This window comes from Bombina bombina, chromosome 4 (genome assembly GCF_027579735.1).
Source record: "Bombina bombina isolate aBomBom1 chromosome 4, aBomBom1.pri, whole genome shotgun sequence".
NCBI classification, from domain to species: domain Eukaryota; kingdom Metazoa; phylum Chordata; class Amphibia; order Anura; family Bombinatoridae; genus Bombina; species Bombina bombina.
This window is the reverse complement of record NC_069502.1, coordinates 713,831,007-713,858,333: the sequence shown is the minus strand read 5'-3', so window position 1 is coordinate 713,858,333 and position 27,327 is coordinate 713,831,007. Positions and strand designations below refer to the sequence as shown.

Below are 27,327 nucleotides of genomic sequence, written 5' to 3'. Positions count from 1 at the left end.
CACTTTTTCACAAACTTTGGGTTTCTCATTGAAATTATTTACATACTGTTTGTGCAATCATGACACAAATTATTGTAATAGCTTCTCAGGGAAATAGCAGACATGCATGGCATTGCCATTGCTTTTTGGTAATTAGAATTAATTGCAGCTGCGCACCACACTTCGATTATTCTCAGCAGTGAAGGGGTTAATCAGGTATCCATCCATCCCTCTCCCTTTACTTTATTTTTTTCTGTAAAGCCATCCCACTCCCTTCCCTACCCTCCTCCCTCCACTGCTGGACCGCCCACCCAACTCCACTTCCCGCCAACACCAGAAGATGATCGTTACAGATGGTGACACACACACAGTGTCACCATATGCAACGATCTGGCATCTACCTTCATATGGAACCACACCACAGATAGTGCTCCGGTTCCATATTAAGACAGATGCCATGAGCTCAGGAACTCCAGCTCTTGGCTGTAACTTAACAGCCGAGACTGATGGAGCTTCCTGCAGCTCCATCATTTATATAGGTTGGGCGGTACAATAAGCAAAGTACTGCACAATGTATATATACTGTACATCATTATGGCTTAAGCGGTTAAATATCAGCTCCAGAGCAGCAATGCACTAATACACCAGAACTGAACAAGGCAGGTAACTGGTGGTTACAAACACATGCATCTCACTGTCAGCTTACAAGCTAGATTTAGCTATGAACCAGTAGCGTATTGCTGCTATGGAGCTGACATAATTTCTATGTTTAACTCCTTTAAAATAGTTAACCAATAGTGCAATAAGAAAATGTGCTAACACATTACAGCATTTTCGTATTGCATGCTCAGGTCCCTTTAAGGATCCTTTCTGTAATATGAATAATGCCAACAATGAATGCCAATTACCGGGTAGTCAAGGATCCTAGGAATTGGGGACTTCAAATGACTAATAACTTTATTAATCAGGGTTGTCCTTTGTGTGAGTATATTGGCCTTATTGTAATCAAATTTGAAAAGTTACAATTATTTGTTCACAAACTTAGGGCTAGATTACAAGTGGAGCGCTTTTTAATGCTTCCGCTCGAGTGTTAACTGCACTAGAAGTATGTTTTTGTGTGCGTCAGGTTGGGCTCATATTGTGGGTAGAAAGTAAACTGTTTTCACTAAACCGCGCTAAACCGGTGAGCATAAAAAGCTGAACTTAGAATATCAAGCACACAATTACATATTCCCCCATATAAGTCAATGGAGTAAAAAAAGTGTGGGCAAAAACCTAAGTCGTAATGTGTAAGTGGCACTCACCATCTGTAGCAACTGCCTGGTGCTCTGTTGGTAGATAGAGTATGCACAGTCAAAGTAGATATACTATACTGTGATCCCCCACCGACATGGCCTAGAAATGGTAAAAAAAAACTCCTTATAGACAGTGAACACTACTCTGGTCCCCCATTGAATTTCTGATTAACTTGATGGAATTATGTTTGGAAAATAATTTTTAAGATTCAAAAATGACAATTTTTTATGAACACTTGGGACGGCTATGGGGTTGAGTATGGTTGAGTATGGCCCCATCATACGCCAATATATATATGGCAATGTATGAGAAACTTCACATCTTTCCAATAGAACTCTGTTTTTACCGTCGCTACATCGATGATGTATTCTTAAACTGGAGGGGTACCACGGAATCCCTACTTCAATATACCGAACATACATAGGTGAGGGTTGTAGGTTGCAAACCACTCTATATCAGAAAGATACTGATAAAAATTCAACAGTACACTATGGTAGCTTTCACCCACACTTTTAAAAACATGGGGTCAGTTCCTTCAGCTCCTGGGGGTCATGAGAAACAACACCGAGGAGTCCCGCAAGAAGACACAGCTATTGGACATGTCCAAACGGTTCATAGAAAGAGGATACTCAGAGCACTTGGTCACTGACCAACGTGTTTCGGCTGAAAAATGGATTCAAGAGAGTCTTACTGTGAGGAAACACAGACCAAAAATGACCAACGCCTAAACTTTGTGACCACTTTCACTCCAGGATCTAACCTGGTGGCCTCTACCATGAAAAATAACTGGATGGTACTTTACAAAGACAAAAGTTTACCCTTTTATGATTTACCACCCCCACGGATGGTATATAAAAGGTCTAAGAACCTAAGTTACATACTCGTACTGAATGACCCTATCCACTGCTACGAGAAAAAGACCTGGCTGCCTAAAGGGAAACAGGGCTGCTACAGATGAGGGAATTGTGTCACGTGCAATAGCATGATGATAGGTAGGAGCTTCCACCACTCACACACAAACAGAACCTACAACATCAAGCACAGGCTAACCTGTAAATCAGAGTATGTGGTCTATGCCATTATTTGCTCCTGTTCCCTGTATTATATTGGCAAAACGGTCATCACTTTCCGGGAGTGTTTGGCCAACCACAAGTCGGTCATTCAACAAGCTCTAGACAAAGGATGTTCTGACCAATCGGTCGCACGGTCGTCACTAAAAACTATACTTATTGACTATGTCCCTCGGTTAAGACGAGGGGAGGGACAGAGCTCTGGCTCTGTTACGTCTTGAAGCCAAATGGATTTTCAGCCTGGACACTGTCACACTGAAAGGCTTAAACACCATGATTGATTATGGTCGTTGCTACACATAACTTAAGGACTGCAGGCTCCTCCTATGATCCTCACACCTCCTGGGTTTGATTATGACTTAACTGGTTGTGTTATTGTGCAATTTGGATAACATTGTCTAAATTTGACATATTTATGTTTTCATAGTCTACATGTTTAGCATTGATACAGTTTAGTATAGATTGCTACACATGACTGCCAGTAGTATAACACATGTAATAACATAATATCGCTATTTCAACTTGCGCCCCATATGATTAAGTAACTCTTTTTGTACAAAGTTATTAATTGTTACACTCTGCATTACACTGTTTGTTTACGCCCCCATCTATGATCTGACACACTGCTGGTTTCCCACAGCATTAGTGTTTATTCCGTTGTTATGACTCCCTCAACGCTGCCTGTGCCTCCATTGGCGGCAGGTGATGAGGTCATCAGAAGGCGCTCCGACCATACACCCTGTGTCGGCATAGAATTTGCATGCTTGTGATCACTCTTGGGATTAGGACACGTTAAGTTAATAACTTCTAAGGGTATATAAGAGGGGGTTTCTTGTATTCACACTTAAGTCTGTTACGGCCTCCATTTGATAAAGGTTCCTGTGCAAACCGAAACGTTATGGGTTAAGGCCCTGCTTGTTCAACTACGGCTTTTTTCACCGGATCCTGTGTTACCTGTTTTTTGGTAAGCCTGTTACACCATTGCCAGGTGTAGGTTTACTTCGACTGTGCATACACAATATATATATATATATATATATATATACATACATATATACTAAGTATATATATATATATATATATATATATATATATATATATATATATATATATATATATATACACACACACACATAATTATATATAGGTAAAGATATATACAGATATATATTGGAATATATATTGAACATATTCCCCTATGTGCAGAACATTTGAATGTGAAATATTTACAGTAAATGCACTTTATTGAATATGAATATTGCATAAATATGTTTTTACTTATTTTTCCTCTTTTACATCTAGTTGAGCATGCAGTAATGTTTGAGATCTTATCGACACCTTCTGATGGTGTTTTACCTGTTTGCACGTTCAATATGAATCGGATGTCAATTTGTGCTCATCAGCTTTAATTATTTTCTATGTAACGATGGAAAACGTGCCATCGGAAACTGTCAATAAGCATAATGTCTTTCGACAGCAGTGATAAGTGTAATGGCTTCCAACAGCAATTTTTTTGTTCTATGATGTTGCAAAAACCTAGTTGTCGCTTAGTGGAAATAAGCCCTTAAGATGAAAACTACAAAAATACAAACAAAAAGGTAATTTGAGAATTAAAATCACCCTGTACTATATTGAAAACACATTAGTTGATGTTTTACTTTGTGAATCAACACTGTCCAGAAGCGCCGTCGACTTCTCTGGGCTCAGTCTAATTTGAGATGGACAGTAGCACAGTGGAATTGTGTTTTGTGGTCCGACAAGTCAACTTTTTAAATAGTTGGACCATTCAAAAGCCAGCGTCTGTCATGGTATGGGGGTGTGTCAGTGCCCAAGGCATGGGTAACTTGCACATCTGTGAGGGCACCATTAATGCAGAAATATATGTATACATTTTGGAGCAACATATGCTGCCATTCAGATGTTGTCTTATCCAGGGACATCCCTGCATTTTCCAGCAGGACAACAACAAATTACATTCTGCTCGGGATACAAGCACATGCTAGTATGGCTTGCCTATAGTCCTGACCTGTCTCTGATTGAGAATGTATGGCGCATTATGAAGTGCAAAATAAGGCAAAGAAGGCCCTGTACAGTTGCACAGCTGAAGATATGCATAATGGATGAATGTGGGAAAATATCACTTGCTTAAAGGGACAGTCTACACCAGAATTTTTATTGTTTAAAAAGATAGATAATCCCTTTATTACCCATGCATAACCAACACAGTTATATTAATACACTTTTTACCTCTGTGATAACCTTGTATCTAAGCCTCTGCAGACTGCCCCCTTATCTCAGTGCTTTTGACAGACATGCAGTTTAGCCAATCAGTGCAGACTCCTAAATAACTCCACAGGAGTGAGCACATTATCTATATGACACACATAAACTAGTACTGTCTAACTGTGAAAAACTTTCAAAATGCTCTGAGCTAAGAGGCGGTTTTCAACAGTTTAGAAATTAGTTTGAGCCTAGCTAGGTTTAGCTTTTCAAAAATACCACCAAAGGAACAAAGCAAATTTAATTATAGAAGTACATTGGCAAGTTGTTTAAAATTACATGCCCTATCTGAATCATGAAAGTTTAATTTTGACTAGACTGTCCCTTTAACTTAACCAACTGGTGTCTTCAGTGTCCAAACACTTAAGTGTTATTAAAAGAAAAGGTGATGTTACACAGTGGTAAACAGTCGACTTTCCCAACCAACTTTTTTGGAGTGTGTTGCAGTCATTAGATTTAAAATAAGAGTATATCTTTATAAATAGATTAAATTCACAAAGTAAAACATTAAATAATGTGTTAATAATGTGTTTCCAAGATAGTACAAGGTGAATTGAATTTTCAAATGACTTTTTGTTTTTTGTTTTTGGATTTTCAATACTGTCCCAACTTTTTCGTAATTGAGGTTATACAAAAAATGTCTTTGAAGCCTAGGCAATGAAATTACATCAAAATGGAGTGTTGATATTGTTGTCATGACAATGTAGTGCTGCTCTATGAGCCATAACAATGGAGTGTTCTAAGCAATGCCATCACAATACCATGCTGGCTATAAATTCTTGCCACCAACTGCCCAACAGTGAGGGTTAGTAGTGAGGCGTGTGTTCTCTGGTGTTGAGAAGACAATTTCTATTGCTGAGTGGAGTGAGTAGTTTGAGAGCCTATCCAGGCATGGCTGCCACCAGTTCAACTGGCAGCAAGAAGATCTCTGATGAAGAACTTGCAGATCCATCCCCAGACATCTTAAAATTGTTTGATCTGCTGAACCAGTGGTACTTTTGGGGAAAGCTGAGTGGAGTTAAAGTCAAGTGGAGTAAAAAACCTCTTATGGTGATGTAAGTTGAGAACATGGAGGGAAAAGGGCTTTGTATTTAATATAGATTTACACTAAGGTCTTACAAAGGGGAAGTAATAAATGATATAATTATATACTTTTACACTGATTAGAAAACAGACTGATTAGTTAATGTCAACCATATTTGTTTTTAATAATACTATATGCACTAATTTAAATATAATACTGAATGCCACAATTAACTATATTTTCAAATGTGCTAGTTCTTAAAGGATCATTGATGGTAGAATATGGTCAAGATCTGAGCCTTTATCTTTAGCATTATTGTCACCATTAAATTGCAGCCAAAAATATGGTAGCCACATAACAGCACTTATTATAGCAGTTTGTAGTTTTTCATTGTGAAAGAAATTTGGTTTTTAATATAATGAATTAAGTTAACGATTAGCCTCAGTTAAAGCAAAACTGCTGCAGCAATCTATTTTTTGGATAGAGCTTATTGTCTGGGAGGTGTGTGTGTGTGTATATAGATATATATATATATATATATATATATATACTGTATATACATACACACACGCACGCGAGCGCACACATAACTATATACACCCACACATACATGCTGCACACAAATATGTACATGCATACACACACATAAAAAAATATATTAAGGCAAGAGTTTAAATTTCTAATCTGTTAAAAAACATGGAAATTCTGAACTTAAAATAATTCACACCACATAATTTAATATCATAATAGAGGGTTACATTCAGTGACACATGGAGAAAATAGTCAACAGCGGAGGGTCCAATTATTAGTAATGTCATTCCATATCTGCAAGCAGAAGTTCTGTGTTATTTCCAATTTTCCTTTTTTATTTTTTCTTCTCTCTGTGGTAACTTTTGATACAATATTTTATTTCTGTCTGTGGAGCAGATGCTATGGCTTTTGATTGGCTGTTCTACTGATAATAATGCTTTGAATAAGTATGATAAGTATGTTATCACAGAGTTTTCCAATGGAAAGTCTTCAAATGTAAAACCTCCTCAAAAGCCACGCAATGCAAATTGTACAGAAATTAATATAATGAATATAAGAAATTAATATAATTAATTGGCTTTTATGGGGGTAAACAAATATGCTGTCAACAGTAAGGAGAGAACTATAGGTTTCAAATGTTTGTATGGTACAGTATATAGGTGACCAATTATAACACATATCTCTATATTCTCTAATAGAAGACGCCTGGTATACATATGATATATCATATAGTAGACCTCATCTGCTGTATATAGATACTTTCATACTTTTCTTTAATATTCTGAATTGTGGGATGGGGCTATTTATTTTTATAGTTCTGCTAATTTAGCTTATAAAATAATTCGAACATTTTTATATGCCATCATCTTTTATTTCAGGTGTGCTGGTTTGTGTAGCTATCAACGAAAATCTGGCAAATGCACCATCAATTTAAGCGAACCATTGCTTAAACGGAGGAGCAGGAAAGATCTTATTGAGGTAAAAACTGATTACAAATTGAAATAATTTATTGTCAGCTGATTCAGTTTTTTTGGTTCATAAGAATGGTTTAAAAAACATTGTTTAATAATTCACCATTTTTTATTTTACAGTCGCTTTTGCATGAAATGATTCACGCGTATTTATGTATAAATAACATAAAGGAAAGTGACATGCATGGGCCAGTATTCTGCAGCCACATGCAGAGAATAAATACCGCCGGCAGATTCCACATTACCGTAAGTGAATGTGCTTTTTTATTTTGTTTTTATGGAAATTTATAATGCATAGAATAGTTTGTTACAAAATAATATAAAACGAAAAAGGAAGAAAAAAGAAATAGAACAATAAAAGTACATTTAAAACACAAAAATTAAATTACAAGCTTCTTTGCAATATTCTTATTTTTGCAGAAATGTGTTATTGAAATGTTATCACATTAGTGCCTATCCAAGCATACACAAAAATAAGCATATTGTGCTCATTTAATATTATCACAGATTATACAATTTTATCATTATTGTACTAGTACTTCTATTCTGAAAACAAATACATTGCAGCTGTAACCTTTGTTAGGAATTAAATATAGAGTAATAAAAATGTGAATGGAATAGTTGTGTTGTCTGTAACAATATCCTTTTAGCTTTGTACTATTACTGTGGCCTTTGTTACAATCCATTAGACTCTGTGCCCCTTATGTATGTGACATTATGCACTGTTCCATAGTAATAGATGGAGATTATTATTATTATTATTTGGTGAGACATTTATATGCTTCTGCTTCCTTTTTGCAGATAAAATTATACATACTGTATGTAACTTGTTGTCTATATGTGTTTACAGACCTATCATACCTTTCATAAGGAAGTTGAGTTTTATGACAACAAGTGGTACCGGTGTGATGGACCCTGCAACACCAAGAAGCCCTATTATGGTTTCTGTGTCCCATACTCTCGAGCAAAACCATCATGGTGGGACCAGCACAAGACCAACTGTGGAGGGAAGTTCAAGAAGGTGCAGAGGCCAGACCTTGATGACCTTCTAGGAAAATCTAAACCATAATCTGTGCCATAAAAAGGTAGAGTAGTCCCATCTCTAAATGATGGATTTGTTATCTAGAGGTTTATTTATATGTTATGCGTTGTCATTTTATGCATCTTTTTAGTATTATTTTATAACAATGGGCGCTCTGATAAAAATGATGGTAGCTGTACCCTGTAGTGTTAAATAATGAAGTAACAAATACCATAAAACAGTGCTGTTGCAGGATACAGCTTCAGATCATTTTGGATACACAACAGTACAAGTGAAACAGGTTGACTTTACCTTTTCTCCTCATTATTGAAATACCTAACCAAATGAGTGAGAATAAAAATACTTGGAAAAAATTTAATTATACTGAACTTTCTTTTACAGGCAATCAGAAGTGAGCAACATCTAAAGGGATAAGTCATCACCATCATGACACCAATCCCTTCTATCCTCTGATCCATGGGGTTGCCGGGCACAGCTTCAGGTGATTTTGGGGACACACACAGGTACGATAAGAGTAACAAGCTGACTTTACCTTGATACAGCATCACTGAAATACTTAACTAAAGGAGTGTGAATAAATACTGAGAAAACTACAAACATAATGACATTCAGTTTCTTCTTATAGGTAACTCTGTGGATAGAAACATCAGTAGGAATTTGTCATCTTCATCTTGACACTGATCCATTCTATCCTTTGTTCGAAATACAAGACATCCAGCAGCAACAACTTATGTCACTCATGTCATTAAAATGTTTATGCAAATTTAGTTTGAAGTGTAAGTTATTATATATTTTCATAAATATAAACCTTTATTTAATCTGTTGTATTCACTCCTTAAAGGGACAGTCTACACCAGAATTGTTATTGTTTAAAAAGATAGATAATCCCTTGCATAACCAACACTGTTATATTAATACACTTTTTATCTCTGTGATTACCTTGTATCTAAGCCTCTGCAGACTGCCCCCTTATTTCAGTTCTTTTGACTGACTTGCATTTTAGCCAGTCAGTGCTGACTCCTAGGTAACTATGCGTGCGTGAGCAAAATGCTATCTATATGGCACACATGAACTAACGCTCTATAGTTGTGAAAAACGGTCAAAATGCATGCAGATAAGAGGCGGTCATCAAGGGCTTAGAAATTAGCATATGAGCCTACCTAGGTTTAGCTTTCAACTAAGAATACCAAGAGAACAAAGCAAAATTGAAGATTCAAGTAAATTGGAAAGTTCTGAATCATGAAAGTTTATTTTTCACTAAAATGTCCCTTCAACCGGTTTTGTGTCTCATTGTGTTACTTTTCCATTGGAGCAGCCCCAATTAAGTCTCAAAGGGAAGTGAGTATCTATGAATACTGAAACCAGTGACCAATTTGGTTTATGCAGTTACTTAAAGCCCTTAGTCTCTTCAGCTTACTTAAAGGGACAGTATACACCAATTTTCATTTAACTGCTTGTAATACACACTACTATAAAAAATACTATGCACAGATGCCGATCTAAAAATCCAGTATACAACCTTTTATTAAAATAAATGTATCTTTTTTTTTGCTGTATGTGTTCACTACGAGAGAAGGGGAGATTTTCTGCCCCGTTACCACTTTCTGTTGGGGTACCGCAAAGCTCTGTCCTCGCTTCCCAATCTATACATACATCATTTGTATGCCGACAGGGCCGCCACTTGAAATTTTGGGGCCCCTGACTTAACCATTGATCAGGGCCCCCTCCTTTGACATGTGCAATTTTTGACCAAGTGACTAAAACATAAAAACACACTAACACACACACACTCAGAACTTGTTTACATTGACCTGACAAGTAGGTAGACTACAGTTTTGTCAAAAAAGGAGATTTACAAAACAAAATATGGAGTTCTGATTATCTTTTTGTAAATGAAGATGCCAACTAAATGATGACAACAGCATGCAGTGGCTGAAAGGAAGGGCCCTGAACTGCCTAAACAATAATTTAAAGGTTAAATGGTGGATTAGTGACTTCCGGAAAGGTCTCAGTCTCAAAGTCTGTAGAAAGATGTGAATAATCAGTAGTAAGTTCAAAATATCCTAAAAGGAACAGACAATGGACACACACACAAACACAAACTTGCACATACACCCAAGGAAGCACAGATAGAGACAGCCTCAGAATACACACACAGAGAGACATGCACAGAAAACACACAGACATATGCACACATCCTCACAGAGACATCCACAGAAAACACAGACATACTGTCAGGGTTTTTTCCCTGCTTTGTTTGCCATGTGCTGCTGGCAGCCATTTTACTCACCTCTCTTGCTGACTCTGGTGCATAGTGTGTAATGCTGCTCATTTCATGCACGCCTATGGACAGACTGGTGTACATCATCCATGTGAGACAGGTTGCAGTCTCAGAATTGTGATGTCATCACTTATTATTTAAAGGGCCTCTGTTCAGTATGCTTTACCCTTGCGTTGTCTCAGACCTGTTTGTGAGAGTTCCTTTTCTTGTGTATTACCTGGCTGTCTGATGTCCCTCCTGGTTCCCGATCCCTGGCTTGCTCCTGACTCTGCTGTTCTCCTTGTTCCTGATTCCGGCTCGTCTGACTATTCGCTTTGGCTCCTGACTTGGCTCATCGGACTACCAGCTCTGGTTTTGACTCCTGGCTTGTTATTTGACTTGTGGACTTTTTATTATTTTTTGCTATAATTAAAGGTGTGATTATTTTTGCACTTCTCGTCTCAGTCTGATTCCTGGCACCCTGACATTACGCAAGGGCAATAAATCCTGATGGTGCTAATAATCCACCTTTACCTACCATCATTTCCAGGATGGATCACAGCTTGAATCAATTTGCACTAGCCCTGAAAACCCTGCTGACTCGCACTGCACATTTGAACCAAAGTGTTCCGCAAGTTATGGCTGCTCCCGTTTCCGCTGCTGCACCTAGTCCTAGCATGTCCGGTTCTTCACCTCTACCTCAGCGATATGGAGGTGATCCTATTTAGTGCAGAGGGTTTATGAACAAGGTGGGCATTTTCTTTGAGTAATTACCTTAGGTGTTTCCCGCTAAGGTGGGATTTCTCATCTCGTTACTCTCTGACACAGCTCTTGCCTGGGCTAATCCCTTGTGGGAGACTAATAAACCTGTGATTTCAAATTACCCTGAATTTGTGGCCTCCTTTCGGAGGGTATTTGATGTTCCGGCTCGCTCCTCTTCTGCTGCTAAACGACTCATGTCCATTCAGCAAGGTACGAGATCTGTTGCTCAGTATGCCATTGAGTTCCGTACGCTTGCCGCAGAGGTAGGTTGGAACAATGAAGCCCTTGTTGCCACCTTCTTTCATGGGCTCTCTGATGCGATTAAACACAAAGATGCTGCCAGAGATTTACCAGAGGATCTCAAGGCTTTGGTGTCTTTTTTTATCCTAACTGACATCAGACTCAGAGAGAGGCCCTCTTTCAAGGAGCGCTTGCGGAAGCCTCCTGTTCCGTTGTCTACTATGTGTTCGTTCCCACCCATGACTCCCTCTCCTCCCATGCCTCCTGGTCCCGAGTCACCAGGTACTGCTGAGCCGATGCAGTTGGGAGTCACGTGTCTCTCCACGGCGGAGAGGGCCTTTAGGAGGAGGGAGGGGCTCTGCCTCTATTGTGGGTTACAGGGCCACCTTTTGAAGTCTTGTCCTACACGGCCGGAAAAACGCTCACACCTAAGGTCCTGTCGGGGGCAGACCTTGGGTGGTTTATCCTTGTCCCTGGAACCGCTAAAGGAGAAACATTTGGTTATGGTTGTCCTTTCCTGGTTGGATAGTCACCCAGGCTCTTGTTGACTCCGGTGCTGCGGGCTATTTCATTGACAGTGCTTTTGCATCAAAGCACTCTATTCCTGTTTTGCCTCGTTCCGTTCCGCTTGCTATTGAGGCCATTGATGGCAGGCCCCTTCAGCCTGCACTCGTTACTCACGAGACCGCTCAGTTATCCATGGCTGTTGGGGCTTTCCATTTTGAAACCCTCCAGTTCCAGGTGATAAATTTTCCGCATTTTCCAGTTGTTCTGGGTTATCCCTGGCTCAAAAAGCACAGTCCCAGTCTCGACTGGCACAGGTCCAAAATTTTGTTGTGGTCTCTGCAATGTATTTCCACTTGTCTTCAGAAACCAGTTAAAGTCTTGTGCACTTCTTCGGTATCTCAATTGCCAGAGGAGTACCGAAAGTTCCTAGACGTTTTTGACAAGATGTGTTCCGGTACGTTGCCTCCTCACCGGTCTTACTAGTGTGCCATAGGCCTGCAACCAGAAGCCATTACTCCTCAGGGCTGGGTTTATCCTCTATCTGTTGCGGAGAATTGTGCTATGGAGGAGTATGTTGCCAATGCTCTGTCGCGGGGGATAATCCGCAATTCCTGCTCTCCTGCAGGGGCTGGCTTCTTCTTTGTGAAGAAAAAGGGTGGCGAGTTAAGACCATGCATCGATTATAGGGGTCTTAATCATCTTACCATTAAGAATGCTTACCCTATTCCTCTTATTACGGAACTCTTTGACCGCCTCAAGGGAGCTACAGTCTTTTCTAAACTTGATTTGAGAGGAGTGTACAATCTCGTTAGGATCAAGGAGGGCCACAAATGGAAAACAGCATTTAACACCAGGAGCAGGCATTATGAGTATCTTGTAATGCCCTTTGGCCTATGTAATGCTCCTGCTGTTTTCCAGGAATTTATTAATGATGTCCTAAGAGATATGTTGCAACAGTTTGTTGTGGTTATTAAGACGACATCCTCATACACTCACCCACGCTTGAGGCTCATTGTTCTGATGTTACACGGGTTCTTCAGAGACTACGTGAGAACGGCCTGTTTTGTAAACTCGAGAGATGCGAGTTCCATCAGACTCAACTAACCTTCCTAGGTTATGTTATCTCCGTTGAAGGGTTCTCCATGGATACTGACCAGTTGTCTGCATTGGCCTAGCCCAGTTGGTCTTCGGTCTATTCAACGTTTTTTGGGGTTCGCCAATTACTATAGAAAGTTTATAAAAAACTTTTCTTCCTTGGTCAAACCTATCACAGACATGACCCGTAAAGAGAATGATCCACTCCATTGGTCACCTACTGCCATTAATGCCTTTGATAGTCTTAAGACTGCCTTTGCTGCCGCTCCAGTTCTGGCTCATCCTAACCCTGTCCTGCCTTTCGTTCTTGAGGTCGATGCGTCTGAGACTGGAGTAGGTGCCCTCTTGTCTCAACGTCCTACGCCTGATAGTTCATTGCATCCGTGCGGTTTCTTCTCTAAGAAATTGTCTCCAGCGGAGTGCAATTGTGAAATTGGCGACAGGGAATTACTGGCCATAATTTTGGCACTCAAGGAATGGAGGCATCTTCTCGAGGGTACTAGTGTACCAGTGCTCATTCTTACTGACCACAAGAATTTAACTTATCTAACTGAAGCAAAACGTTTGTCGCCACGACAGGCCAGATGGGCACTATTTTTATCTTGGTTTAATTATGTGGTCTCCTACCTGCCTGGTAGTAAGAATGTTAGGGCTGATGCCCTCTCTCGACAATTTTCGCCTCTGTCCAAGGAGGAGTCTGTACCTACTCCTGTTATACCTCCTGACCATATTTTGGCTACCATACATACTAATTTGACTTCTCCCTTGGGGGAGGAGATCCTGGCTGCTCAAAGCAATGCACCTCCTGAGAAACCTAGTGGTAAGTGTTTTGTTCCTGAGAATCTTCAAACTAAACTTTTGCAAACTTACCACTATCCTAAAGCCGCAGGTCACCCAGGCAAGAACCAAAATGATTTGACCTGTCACTCGACAATTCTGGTGGCCAGGTCTTCGTTCTGATGTTGCTGCGTATGTTGCCTCTTGCTCAGTTTGTGCACAGAATAAGACTCCTTTACGTCTTCCTGTGGGTCTTCTTCAACCTATTGCTAATGGTGAGCGTCCTTGGACACATCTTTCCATGGATTTCATTGTCGAGCTCCCTGTTTCCAATGAAAATACTTTTATCCTTATGGTGGGTGACCTTTTTTCTAAAATGTCACATTGCATTCCCTTGAAGAAGCTGCCTACCGCTCAGGAGCTTGCTTTAATTTTTGCCCAGGAGGTCTTCCGTTTACATGGGTTACCCAAGGAGATAGTGTCAGACCGAGGTAGCCAGTTTGTCTCCAGATTTTGGCATTCCTTTTGTATTCAAATGGGGATCCAGCTTTCCTTCTCTTCGGCATATCAACCTCAATCCAATGGGGCTGCGGAACGGTCTAATCAAGTTCTGGAACACTTCCTCCGTTGCTATGTCTCAGATCACCACAATAATTTGTCTTAACTGTTACCTTGGGCAGAGTTTGCTTGTAATAGTGCTATTAATGCTTCCTCCAAGTTATCCCCGTTCATGGCGAATTATGGGTTTCAACCATCCTTGTTGCCCGATTCATGTCTCAGGGTATTCCGGCTTTGGAGGAGCATCTCTGGCAACTCCGTTCCACGTGGGTGCAGATTCAGGATTGCCTTCATCGTTCTATGCAGCGCCAAAAGTTCCAGGCTGATCTTAGGCATCTGCTGGCGCCTTCCTACCAGGTTGGTGACAGGGTTTGGCTGTCCTCCCGCAACTTGAACCTTCGTGTGCCTTCCAATAAACTGGCTCCCCGTTATGTTGGTCCTTTTCGAATACTCCGACGGGTCAATCCTATGGCCTACGCTCTTGACCTTCCTCCTGCAATGTGCATCTCCAATGTTTTTCATGTCTCCCTCTTGAAACCATTGGTTTGTAATCGGTTTACTACTGTGTTGCCTCGTCCCCGTCCTATCTTTTTTTTTTATATACTTTTTTTTTATTAATTTTTTCAAATAGTACAACATATAAAGACGAAATTATACATCACTGTATACATTACACTTGATGCTATAAGTTACAAAAGGTTCAAAGAAGGAAAAATTATTCATGAAACAGGTATTATTGGCGAAAAATTTACATACTTGGAGGTTCAAAACATCTTGCACTGCAAATATATTAGGGTAAAAAAACAATAAAAAAACAAAACAAACATTAAATTATATTCTTACATTCTTAGCCCTTAAGACTTTACACTATGCAATTGTAGAGACTAAATATATACATGTCACAAGCAAAGCATGATCAGGTATAGACCTATATTTTTACCTTCAAAATACTGCAGTTTTTTACCTTATCTGCAATTCATAGACACTCAAATGCAGCAATACATTTGAAACAAAGATTAAAAAGAGGAGAGGGGGGGGGGGGCGCTTCCCAGGCACTCTCCCTCAACCACAATAAAAAAAAAAAAGAAGAAGAAAAAAAAAAAAAAGAAAGAAAGAAAGAAAGCTTCCTAATCTAGCCAAAACTTCAAACGCATATGTGATTCTCTCCATGTTTGCAGCTTGGTAAACTTGTGTACTATCTCCAGACTCTTAAGTACTCTATCTGTTGTTAATTCAACAAAATTTGCTCTCCATTTGGCCTGGATATTCTCTATGTTCTTTTTCCCCTTTTCGTGTAATAGGATTTTATACCATATAGAGATTGATAACTTTCCTGCTTTATACAAGGTAATACACCTTGCTCTAGTCCTCCTAGGGACCAATCCCTACCATACTTCCCCGTTAGCTTGACATAATACTGTCTAATCTGTAGATATGCGAAGAATTCTTTCGTTGGCAGAAGATATTCTTGACTCAAACTCTCAAATGATTTAATTGTACCCAGGGAACGATCCTCTAATTGGTATATGAATTTTAAGCCCTTTTGAAACCACTTTTTAAAAGTACTAGTCACTAAACTTGGTTCAAATTCTGGGTTCCCCCAGATTGGTAAATATAATGACATATGCGTATCTATCTCCAATTCCCGGCTCAATTTCTTCCAAGCTTTAATTACATTAAACAAGGTTATTCTAATTTTAATATTTTTAGGGATATTGTTTATTGGTAGGTGCAGAAACCCTGGGAGGGAAGCTGGAGTAGCTATTTCTTTTTCAATTTGTAGGTGCGTGATTATATTTTTTTCTGTGATCCAATCACATGCAACTTTAGTCAAAGATGCCCAATTATAGAATTTGATATTAGGCATTCCCAACCCTCCATAATCCTTATCTTGCATCAGATTTCTCATTGCCACTCGTGCTTTTTTCCCTTTCCAGAAAAATTGTGTGCAGTTTTTATAGAAATTTTTTAAGTCTTTTTCTTTTATTAATAGAGGAAGGTTTTGAATACAGAATAATATCTTCGGGAGAATAATCATTTTAATTAGATGTATTTTAGCGGAAGGGGAAATATTTCCATCTATCCAACTTATCTGTAACTGATTTCCATAGTTTGTCACAATTTATCTTTTAACATTCCGACGGATTTCTACTTATTTTTAAACCTAAATATTTAATGAAGTTTTCTGCCTCTGGATGGGAGTCTAAACTCTCTCTATCCTCCTTTAACCATAAAATATCTGACTTAGGAATATTTATTTTAAAGCCCGAAAAGGAACAATATATTTCTATAATTTCCAATAGACGAGGGATATTTTTTTTTTAATTGCAAATAAATACTAGAAGGTCATCAGCATAAAGAGAAAGAACAATTCTAGAATTTCCCACCCAGATACCCTCCAATTCCTTCCTAAGGCATATTGCGAGTGGCTCTATAGATAGGTTAAACAATAATGGAGAGAGGGGGCAACCCTGTCTGGTACCCTTGGATATATTTAGTTTTTCAGAAATAGAGCCATTTATTAGTAAAGTGGACGTAGCATTTTTATATATTAGATCAATAAACCTCTTGAAATGGCCAGTGATTCCAAACTTCTCTAATGATGTTGCTAAGTGATCCCATACAATGGAATCAAAAGCCTTTGCTGCGTCAATTGTTATAAGGGCCATATCTTTATCGCCTTTACTTTTATAGCTTTGTTTTTGTAATTTAACCCATGTATTTTCAATCATGACCAATAGTCTCCTCATATTCCTAGTCACATTTCTTCCTTGCATTAAGCCAGTCTGGTCTTGGTGAATCAGTGGGTCTATCATCTTTTTAAGCCTATTCGGTAATATGGACATTAATATTTTATAGTCGTTATTCAGTAGAGATATTGGCCTATATGAACCAACTATCTCAGGATCTTTATCTTTTTTTAAATTAAATTAATAACTGATGCTGAGAAATAAGGGGAAGACAGGCTGTTGTATATGTAATATTTGTTAAATAGATCTTTTAATAAAGGAGATACTTGCTCTTTAAGTATTTTATAAAATTCTAATGGTAATTGATCTGGTCCTGGAGCTTTCCCTATGTTAGATATATCAATTGATTTTATAATTTCTTCTTGTTCTATGGGTGCATTAAGTATTTCTAAATTTTCTCTAGACAATTTTGGCACTTGTATCCCTTTCCAAAAATTGGTTTTATTGATATTATTTATTTCCTGTCTTGTATATATATTCTTAAAATAATTAAAAAAAACAGAATTTATGCTTACCTGATAAATTACTTTCTCCAACGGTGTGTCCGGTCCACGGCGTCATCCTTACTTGTGGGATATTCTCTTCCCCAACAGGAAATGGCAAAGAGCCCAGCAAAGCTGGTCACATGATCCCTCCTAGGCTCCGCCTACCCCAGTCATTCGACCGACGGACAGGAGGAAATATGCATATGAGAAACCATATGATACCGTGGTGACTGTAGTTAGAGAAAATAATTCATCAGACCTGATTAAAAAAAACCAGGGCGGGCCGTGGACCGGACACACCGTTGGAGAAAGTAATTTATCAGGTAAGCATAAATTCTGTTTTCTCCAACATAGGTGTGTCTGGTCCACGGCGTCATCCTTACTTGTGGGAACCAATACCAAAGCTTTAGGACACGGATGAAGGGAGGGAGCAAATCAGGTCACCTAAACGGAAGGCACCACAGCTTGCAAAACCTTTCTCCCAAAAATAGCCTCCGAAGAAGCAAAAGTATCAAATTTGTAAAATTTGGCAAAAGTGTGCAGAGAAGACCAAGTCGCTGCCTTACATATCTGGTCAACAGAAGCCTCGTTCTTGAAGGCCCATGTGGAAGCCACAGCCCTAGTGGAGTGAGCTGTGATTCTTTCAGGAGGCTGCCGCCCGGCAGTCTCATAAGCCAATCGGATAATGCTTTTAAGCCAAAAAGAAAGAGAGGTAGAAGTTGCTTTTTGACCTCTCCTTTTACCAGAATAAAAAACAAACAAAGAAGATGTTTGTCTGAAATCTTTAGTAGCCTCTAAATAGAATTTTAGAGCACGGACTACGTCCAAATTGTGTAACAAACGTTCCTTCTTTGAAACTGGATTCGGACACAAAGAAGGTACAACTATCTCCTGGTTAATATTTTTGTTGGAAACAACTTTCGGAAGAAAACCAGGCTTAGTACGCAAAACCACCTTATCTGCATGGAACACCAGATAGGGCGGAGAACACTGCAGAGCAGATAACTCTGAAACTCTTCTAGCAGAAGAAATTGCAACCAAAAACAAAACTTTCCAAGATAATAACTTAATATCTACGGAATGTAAGGGTTCAAACGGAACCCCTTGAAGAACTGAAAGAACTAGATTTAGACTCCAGGGAGGAGTCAAAGGTCTGTAAACAGGCTTGATTCTAACCAGAGCCTGAACAAATGCTTGAACATCTGGCACAGCTGCCAGCCGTTTGTGAAGTAAAACAGATAAAGCAGAGATCTGTCCCTTCAGAGAACTTGCAGATAATCCTTTCTCCAAACCTTCTTGTAGAAAGGATAGAATCTTAGGAATTTTTATCTTGTTCCAGGGGAATCCTTTAGATTCACACCAACAGATATATTTTTTCCATATTTTATGGTAAATTTTTCTAGTTACAGGCTTTCTAGCCTGAATCATAGTATCTATTACAGAATCTGAAAACCCTCGCTTTGATAAAATCAAGCGTTTAATCTCCAAGCTGTCAGTTGGAGGGAGACCAGATTCGGATGTTCGAATGGACCTTGAACAAGAAGGTCCTGTCTCAAAGGTAGCTTCCATGGTGGAGCCGATGACATATTCACCAGGTCTGCATACCAAGTCCTGCGTGGCCACGCAGGAGTTATCAAGATCACCGAAGCCCTCTCCTGATTGATCCTGGCTACCAGCCTGGGAATGAGAGGAAACGGTGGGAATACATAAACTAGGTTGAAGGTCCAAGGTGCTACTAGTGCATCTACTAGAGTCGCCTTGGGATCCCTGGATCTGGACCCGTAGCAAGGAACCTTGAAGTTCTGACGAGACGCCATCAGATCCATGTCTGGAATGCCCCATAATTGAGTTATTTGGGCAAAGATTTCCGGATGGAGTTCCCACTCCCCCGGATGGAATGTCTGACGACTCAGAAAATCCGCTTCCCAATTTTCCACTCCTGGGATGTGGATTGCAGACAAGTGGCAGGAGTGATCCTCTGCCCATTGAATTATCTTGGTCACTTCCTCCATCGCCAGGGAACTCCTTGTTCCCCCCTGATGGTTGATATATGCAACAGTCGTCATGTTGTCTGATTGAAACCTTATGAATTTGGCCTTTGCTAGTTGAGGCCAAGCTTTGAGAGCATTGAATATCGCTCTCAGTTCCAGAATGTTTATCGGGAGAAGAGATTCTTCCCGAGACCATAAACCCTGAGCTTTCAGGGGTTCCCAGACCGCGCCCCAGCCCACCAGACTGGCGTCGGTCGTGACAATGACCCACTCTGGTCTGCGGAAGCTCACTCCCTGTGACAGGTTGTCCAGGATCAGCCACCAACGGAGTGAATCTCTGGTCTTTTGATCTACTTGAATCGTCGGAGACAAGTCTGTATAATTCCCATTCCACTGTCTGAGCATGCACAGTTGTAATGGTCTTAGATGAATTCGTGCAAAAGGAACTATGTCCATTGCTGCAACCATCAATCCTATTACTTCCATGCACTGCGCTATGGAAGGACGAAGAACAGAATGAAGTACTTGACAAGAGCTTAGAATTTTTGATTTTCTGACCTCTGTCAGAAAAATCCTCATTTCTAAGGAATCTATTATTGTTCCCAAGAAGGGAACTCTTGTTGACGGGGACAGAGAACTTTTTTCTTTGTTCACTTTCCATCCGTGAGATCTGAGAAAGGCTAGGACGATGTCCGTATGAGCCTTTGCTTTTGACAGAGACGACGCTTGAATCAGGATGTCGTCCAAGTAAGGTACTACTGCAATGCCCCTTGGTCTTAGAACCGCTAGAAGGGACCCTAGTACCTTTGTGAAAATTCTCGGAGCAGTGGCTAATCCGAATGGAAGTGCCACAAACTGGTAATGCTTGTCCAGAAAAGCGAACCTTAGGAACTTATGATGTTCCTTGTGGATAGGAATATGTAGGTACGCATCCTTTAAATCCACCGTGGTCATAAATTGACCTTCCTGGATGGTGGGAAGGATCGTTCGAAAGGTTTCCATTTTGAACGATGGAACCCTGAGAAATTTGTTTAGGATCTTGAGATCTAAAATTGGTCTGAATGTTCCCTCTTTTTTGGGAACTATGAACAGGTTGGAGTAAAACCCCATCCCTTGTTCTCCTATTGGAACTGGATGAATTACTCCCATCTTTAACAGGTCTTCTACACAATGTAAGAATGCCTGTCTTTTTATTTGGTTTGAAGATAATTGAGACCTGTGGAACCTTCCCCTTGGGGGTAGTTCCTTGAATTCCAGGAGATAACCTTGAGAAACTATTTCTAGTGCCCAAGGATCCTGAACATCTCTTGCCCAAGCCTGAGCAAAGAGAGAAAGTCTGCCCCCCACCAGATCCGGTCCCGGATCGGGGGCCATCCCTTCATGCTGTTTTGGTAGCAGTGGCAGGCTTCTTGGCCTGCTTACCCTTGTTCCAGCCTTGCATCGGTCTCCAGGCTGGTTTGGGTTGTGAAGTATTACCCTCTTGCTTAGAGGATGTAGAATTAGAGGCTGGTCCGTTTCTGCGAAAGGGACGAAAAACAGAATTTATGTTTACCTGATAAATTACTTTCTCCAACGGTGTGTCCGGTCCACGGCGTCATCCTTACTTGTGGGATATTCTCTTCCCCAACAGGAAATGGCAAAGAGCCCAGCAAAGCTGGTCACATGATCCCTCCTAGGCTCCGCCTACCCCAGTCATTCGACCGACGTTAAGGAGGAATATTTGCATAGGAGAAACCATATGGTACCGTGGTGACTGTAGTTAAAGAAAATAAATTATCAGACCTGATTAAAAAAACCAGGGCGGGCCGTGGACCGGACACACCGTTGGAGAAAGTAATTTATCAGGTAAACATAAATTCTGTTTTCTCCAACATAGGTGTGTCCGGTCCACGGCGTCATCCTTACTTGTGGGAACCAATACCAAAGCTTTAGGACACGGATGAAGGGAGGGAGCAAATCAGGTCACCTAAATGGAAGGCACCACGGCTTGCAAAACCTTTCTCCCAAAAATAGCCTCAGAAGAAGCAAAAGTATCAAACTTGTAAAATTTGGTAAAAGTGTGCAGTGAAGACCAAGTCGCTGCCCTACATATCTGATCAACAGAAGCCTCGTTCTTGAAGGCCCATGTGGAAGCCACAGCCCTAGTGGAATGAGCCGTGATTCTTTCGGGAGGCTGCCGTCCGGCAGTCTCGTAAGCCAATCTGATGATGCTTTTAATCCAAAAAGAGAGAGAGGTAGAAGTTGCTTTTTGACCTCTCCTTTTACCGGAATAAACAACAAACAAGGAAGATGTTTGTCTAAAATCCTTTGTAGCATCTAAATAGAATTTTAGAGCGCGAACAACATCCAAATTGTGCAACAAACGTTCCTTCTTTGAAACTGGTTTCGGACACAGAGAAGGTACGATAATCTCCTGGTTAATGTTTTTGTTAGAAACAACTTTCGGAAGAAAACCAGGTTTAGTACGTAAAACCACCTTATCTGCATGGAACACCAGATAAGGAGGAGAACACTGCAGAGCAGATAATTCTGAAACTCTTCTAGCAGAAGAAATTGCAACTAAAAACAAAACTTTCCAAGATAATAACTTAATATCAACGGAATGTAAGGGTTCAAACGGAACCCCCTGAAGAACTGAAAGAACTAAGTTGAGACTCCAAGGAGGAGTCAAAGGTTTGTAAACAGGCTTAATTCTAACCAGAGCCTGAACAAAGGCTTGAACATCTGGCACAGCTGCCAGCTTTTTGTGAAGTAACACAGACAAGGCAGAAATCTGTCCCTTCAAGGAACTAGCAGATAATCCTTTTTCCAATCCTTCTTGAAGGAAGGATAGAATCTTAGGAATCTTAACCTTGTCCCAAGGGAATCCTTTAGATTCACACCAACAGATATATTTTTTCCAAATTTTGTGGTAAATCTTTCTAGTTACAGGCTTTCTGGCCTGAACAAGAGTATCGATAACAGAATCTGAGAACCCTCGCTTCGATAAGATCAAGCGTTCAATCTCCAAGCAGTCAGCTGGAGTGAAACCAGATTCGGATGTTCGAACGGACCCTGAACAAGAAGGTCTCGTCTCAAAGGTAGCTTCCAAGGTGGAGCCGATGACATATTCACCAGATCTGCATACCAAGTCCTGCGTGGCCACGCAGGAGCTATCAAGATCACCGACGCCCTCTCCTGATTGATCCTGGCTACCAGCCTGGGGATGAGAGGAAACGGCGGGAACACATAAGCTAGTTTGAAGGTCCAAGGTGCTACTAGTGCATCCACTAGAGCCGCCTTGGGATCCCTGGATCTGGACCCGTAGCAAGGAACTTTGAAGTTCTGACGAGAGGCCATCAGATCCATGTCTGGAATGCCCCACAGCTGAGTGACTTGGGCAAAGATTTCCGGATGGAGTTCCCACTCCCCCGGATGCAATGTCTGACGACTCAGAAAATCCGCTTCCCAATTTTCCACTCCTGGGATGTGGATAGCAGACAGGTGGCAGGAGTGAGACTCCGCCCATAGAATGATTTTGGTCACTTCTTCCATCGCTAGGGAACTCCTTGTTCCCCCCTGATGGTTGATGTACGCAACAGTTGTCATGTTGTCTGATTGAAACCGTATGAACTTGGTCCTCGCTAGCTGAGGCCAAGCCTTGAGAGCATTGAATATCGCTCTCAGTTCCAGAATATTTATCGGTAGAAGAGATTCTTCCCGAGACCAAAGACCCTGAGCTTTCAGGGATCCCCAGACCGCGCCCCAGCCCATCAGACTGGCGTCGGTCGTGACGATGACCCACTCCGGTCTGCGGAATGTCATCCCTTGTGACAGGTTGTCCAGGGACAGCCACCAACGGAGTGAGTCTCTGGTCCTCTGATTTACTTGTATCTTCGGAGACAAGTCTGTATAGTCCCCATTCCACTGACTGAGCATGCACAGTTGTAATGGTCTTAGATGAATGCGCGCAAAAGGAACTATGTCCATTGCCGCTACCATCAAACCGATCACTTCCATGCACTGCGCTATGGAAGGAAGAGGAACGGAATGAAGTATCCGACAAGAGTCTAGAAGTTTTGTTTTTCTGGCCTCTGTCAGAAAAATCCTCATTTCAAAGGAGTCTATTATTGTTCCCAAGAAGGGAACCCTTGTTGACGGAGATAGAGAACTCTTTTCCACGTTCACTTTCCATCCGTGAGATCTGAGAAAGGCCAGGACAATGTCCGTGTGAGCCTTTGCTTGAGGAAGGGACGACGCTTGAATCAGAATGTCGTCCAAGTAAGGTACTACAGCAATGCCCCTTGGTCTTAGCACAGCTAGAAGGGACCCTAGTACCTTTGTGAAAATCCTTGGAGCAGTGGCTAATCCGAAAGGAAGCGCCACGAACTGGTAATGCTTGTCCAGGAATGCGAACCTTAGGAACCGATGATGTTCCTTGTGGATAGGAATATGTAGATACGCATCCTTTAAATCCACTGTGGTCATGAATTGACCTTCCTGGATGGAAGGAAGAATAGTTCGAATGGTTTCCATCTTGAACGATGGAACCTTGAGAAACTTGTTTAAGATCTTGAGATCTAAGATTGGTCTGAACGTTCCCTCTTTTTTGGGAACTATGAACAGATTGGAGTAGAACCCCATCCCTTGTTCTCTTAATGGAACCGGATGAATCACTCCCATTTTTAACAGGTCTTCTACACAATGTAAGAATGCCTGTCCTTTTATGTGGTCTGAAGACAACTGAGACCTGTGGAACCTCCCCCTTGGGGGAAGCCCCTTGAATTCCAGAAGATAACCTTGGGAGACTATTTCTAGCGCCCAAGGATCCAGAACATCTCTTGCCCAAGCCTGAGCGAAGAAAGAGAGTCTGCCCCCCACCAGATCCGGTCCCGGATCGGGGGCCAACATTTCATGCTGTCTTGGAAGCAGTGGCAGGTTTCTTGGCCTGCTTTCCCTTGTTCCAGCCTTGCATTGGTCTCCAAGCTGGCTTGGCTTGAGAAGTATTACCCTCTTGCTTAGAGGACGTAGCACTTTGGGCTGGTCCATTTCTACGAAAGGGACGAAAATTAGGTTTATTTTTTGCCTTGAAAGGCCGATCCTGAGGAAGGGCGTGGCCCTTACCCCCAGTGATATCAGAGATAATCTCTTTCAAGTCAGGGCCAAACAGCGTTTTCCCCTTGAAAGGAATGTTAAGTAGCTTGTTCTTGGAAGACGCATCAGCTGACCAAGATTTCAACCAAAGCGCTCTGCGCGCCACAATAGCAAACCCAGAATTCTTAGCCGCTAACCTAGCCAATTGCAAAGTGGCGTCTAGGGTGAAAGAATTAGCCAATTTGAGAGCATTGATTCTGTCCATGATCTCCTCATAAGGAGGAGAATCACTATCGACCGCCTTTATCAGCTCATCGAACCAGAAACATGCGGCTGTAGCTACAGGGACAATGCATGAAATTGGTTGTACAAGGTAACCCTGCTGAACAAACATCTTTTTAAGTAAACCTTCTAATTTTTTATCCATAGGATCTTTGAAAGCACAACTATCCTCTATGGGTATAGTGGTGCGTTTGTTTAAAGTGGAAACCGCTCCCTCGACCTTGGGGACTGTCTGCCATAAGTCCTTTCTGGGGTCGACCATAGGAAACAATTTTTTAAATATGGGGGGAGGGACGAAAGGAATACCGGGCCTTTCCCATTCTTTATTAACAATGTCCGCCACCCGCTTGGGTATAGGAAAAGCTTCTGGGAGCCCCGGGACCTCTAGGAACTTGTCCATTTTACATAGTTTCTCTGGGATGACCAACTTGTCACAATCATCCAGAGTGGATAATACCTCCTTAAGCAGAATGCGGAGATGTTCCAACTTAAATTTAAACGTAATCACATCAGGTTCAGCTTGTTGAGAAATGTTCCCTGAATCAGTAATTTCTCCCTCAGACAAAACCTCCCTGGCCCCATCAGACTGGGTTAGGGGCCCTTCAGAACCATTATTATCAGCGTCGTCATGCTCTTCAGTATCTAAAACAGAGCAGTCGCGCTTACGCTGATAAGTGTTCATTTTGGCTAAAAAAATTTTGACAGAATTATCCATTACAGCCGTTAATTGTTGCATAGTAAGGAGTATTGGCGCGCTAGATGTACTAGGGGCCTCCTGAGTGGGCAAGACTCGTGTAGACGAAGGAGGGAATGATGCAGTACCATGCTTACTCCCCTCACTTGAGGAATCATCTTGGGCATCATTGTCATTGTCACATAAATCACATTTATTTAAATGAATGGGAATTCTGGCTTCCCCACATTCAGAACACAGTCTATCTGGTAGTTCAGACATGTTAAACAGGCATAAACTTGATAACAAAGTACAAAAAACGTTTTAAAATAAAACCGTTACTGTCACTTTAAATTTTAAACTGAACACACTTTATTACTGCAATTGCGAAAAAACATGAAGGAATTGTTCAAAATTCACCAAATTTTCACCACAGAGTCTTAAAGCCTTAAAAGTATTGCACACCAAATTTGGAAGCTTTAACCCTTAAAATAACGGAACCGGAGCCGTTTTTAACTTTAACACCTTTACAGTCCCTGGTATCTGCTTTGCTGAGACCCAACCAAGCCCAAAGGGGAATACGATACCAAATGACGCCTTCAGAAAGTCTTTTCTAAGTATCAGAGCTCCTCTCACATGCGACTGCATGTCATGCCTCTCAAAAACAAGTGCGCAACACCGGCGCGAAAATGAGGCTCTGCCTATGATTTGGGAAAGCCCCTAAAGAATAAGGTGTCTAAAACAGTGCCTGCCGATATTATTATATCAAAATACCCAGAATAAATGATTCCTCAAGGCTAAATATGTGTTAATAATGAATCGATTTAGCCCAGAAAAAGTCTACAGTCTTAATAAGCCCTTGTGAAGCCCTTATTTACGATCTTAATAAACATGGCTTACCGGATCCCATAGGGAAAATGACAGCTTCCAGCATTACATCGTCTTGTTAGAATGTGTCATACCTCAAGCAGCAAGAGACTGCTCACTGTTCCCCCAACTGAAGTTAATTGCTCTCAACAGTCCTGTGTGGAACAGCCATGGATTTTAGTGACGGTTGCTAAAATCATTTTCCTCATACAAACAGAAATCTTCATCTCTTTTCTGTTTCTGAGTAAATAGTACATACCAGCACTATTTCAAAATAACAAACTCTTGATTGAATAATAAAAACTACAGTTAAACACTAAAAAACTCTAAGCCATCTCCGTGGAGATGTTGCCTGTACAACGGCAAAGAGAATGACTGGGGTAGGCGGAGCCTAGGAGGGATCATGTGACCAGCTTTGCTGGGCTCTTTGCCATTTCCTGTTGGGGAAGAGAATATCCCACAAGTAAGGATGACGCCGTGGACCGGACACACCTATGTTGGAGAAATTAGGCTTATTTTTAGCCTTAAAAGACCTATCCTGAGGGAGGGCGTGGCCCTTTCCCCCGGTGATGTCTGAAATAATCTCTTTCAAATCAGGACCAAACAGTGTTTTACCCTTGAAAGGGATGTTAAGCAATTTTGTCTTGGAAGACACATCCGCTGACCAAGACTTTAGCCAAAGCGCTCTGCGCGCCACGATAGCAAACCCTGAATTTTTCGCCGCTAATCTAGCTAATTGCAACGCGGCATCTAAAATAAAAGAGTTAGCCAATTTAAGTGCTTGAACTCTGTCCATAACCTCCTCATACGAAGA

At 40.9% G+C, this 27,327-nt stretch overlaps 1 protein-coding gene across 1 annotated transcript in view; it reads right to left on the bottom strand.

The window, feature by feature from the left end:
* The window catches only part of SYNJ2 (synaptojanin 2), a 621,954-nt gene that overhangs the window by 83,161 nt on the left and 511,466 nt on the right, over positions 1 to 27,327 (bottom strand). The window lies entirely within an intron of this gene.